General features: G+C 41.0%; 1 non-coding gene across 1 annotated transcript; it reads left to right on the top strand.

The window, feature by feature from the left end:
• The first annotated feature begins 1,536 nt into the window (after window positions 1-1,536).
• On the top strand, window positions 1,537-1,643 carry LOC127088539 (small nucleolar RNA R71). The gene has a single exon (XR_007790370.1). It is a non-coding gene; the product is annotated as a small nucleolar RNA R71 (small nucleolar RNA).
• The last annotated feature ends 289 nt before the right edge of the window (window positions 1,644-1,932 follow it).

Consider the following 1,932-nt stretch of genomic DNA (forward strand, 5'->3'; position numbering starts at 1 on the left):
GCAATCGATAAGAATGGTATACCTAGAAGGATTGGTATATCATTGTCCTCTTTGATGTCCATGACAACAAAATCAGTAGGGATAAATAACTGACCTATCCTAACAGGAACATCTTCTAAAATGCCTATCGGATACTTAACAGATCTATCAGCTAACTGAAGTGACATCTTAGTGGGTTGTAATTCTCCTAAGTTTAACCTCTCACAAACTGCTAAAGGCATTAGGCTCACACTAGCTCCTAAGTCTAGAAAAGCTTTTTCGATGACATGATTACCCAAAAGGCAAGGAATGGAGAAATTTCCAGGATCTTAATCTTTCTTTGCTAATTTGTCCTCGGAAATAGCATTACATTCCAAAGGCTTCGAATCGTCAAGTCTACGTTTGTTGGTAAGGATGTCTTTGAGAAACTTTGCATAAGAAGGTATTTGGGTGATGGCTTCTGTGAAAGGGATTTCTACATGATGTTTTTCTATAACTTTAATAAATTTTTGATATTGTTTATTGATCTGGGTTTGTTTGAGTCTTTGCGGATATGGTATAGGTGGTTTATATGGCGGGGGTGGTACGTAAGTTTTATCTTTAGGTTCTTCTCCTTTCTCTCGACCTTCCTGGTTTTCAGATTCCTCTGGTTCCTTTACTTCGACCGTGGATTTGGTACATTCCTTAGAAGTTTCGGGTTCACTTAATCTAGGGTTTGGTGGCTCATCATAAGCGTTCCCACTTCGTAGGGTAATGGCATTGGCTTGTCCTCTCGGATTTTGTTGAGGTTGTCCAGGGAATTGTCCTCCAGGTGTAGTCTGAGGGGCTTGGTTTAAAGCTACCTGAGAGATCTGGGTTTCAAGCATCTTGGTATGAGTAACTATTTGGTCAACCTTGGTTCCTAACTGAGTAATCAATTCGTTAACATGAATGTTTTGGTTCATGGACTCCTTGTTTTGTTGGGTTTGAGCGGTGATAAAATTTTCCATAATTTTCTCTTGGCTCGGCTTTGATGGTACAAGTTGCATAGGTTGATTTGATCTAGGGGCTTGATAACTAGGTCTCGGAGGTTCATTATTTTGAATAGGGTTATTGTTTTTAAAGGAGAAGTTCGGGTGATTCCTCCATCCAGGGTTATAGGTATTCGAGTATGGGTTCCCTTGGGTGTAGTTCACTTGCTCAGAGTGGGTTTCGTTTAATAGACTGCATTCTGCAGATTGGTGTCCTTGGGTTCCACATATCTCACAATCCGACGAAACTGCGGCTACAATATTCGGGTTTATGCACATATGCTCGACTTTGAGGGCTAATGCGTCCATTTTAGCTTGCATCATGTCTATAGAGCTTAGTTCATGCACTCCTCCTTGGGCTTCCTTCTTCTCAACTGTCGCTCGTTCGACTCCCCATGATTGATGGTTTTGAGCCATATCTTCGATGAGGGCACTAGCTTCAGGATAAGGTTTGTTCATCAGAGCATCGCCTGCGGCAACGTCGATGGTCATCTTTGTGTTGTAATGAAGTCCATTATAGAACGTTTGAATGATTAACCAATTTTCTAAGCCATGATGTGGGCATGCTCGTAACAACTCTTTATATCTCTCCCAAGCTTCGAACAACGATTCTCCTTGGTTTTGGGTAAATCTAGTTATATGGTTTCGAAGAACGGCGGTCTTACTCGGGGGAAAATATCTAGCAAGGAATACTCTTCTAAGGTTATCCCAAGTCGTAATGGAATTGGGTGGAAGGGAATCTAACCATGATAGAGCTTTGTCCCTGAGGGAAAAAGGGAATAATCTTAAACGTATTGCCTCAGGAGAAGCTCCATTGGTTTTGAAAGTGTCTGCTAATTGAAGAAATATTTTTAAATGTTGGTTTGGGTTCTCAGTAGCGAGACCTGCGAATTGTCTCTGTTGCACTAGTTGCAACAGGGATGGTTTAAGTTCAAAATTATTA

This window comes from Lathyrus oleraceus, chromosome 5, assembly GCF_024323335.1.
Source record: "Lathyrus oleraceus cultivar Zhongwan6 chromosome 5, CAAS_Psat_ZW6_1.0, whole genome shotgun sequence".
Taxonomy (NCBI): Eukaryota; Viridiplantae; Streptophyta; class Magnoliopsida; order Fabales; family Fabaceae; genus Lathyrus; species Lathyrus oleraceus.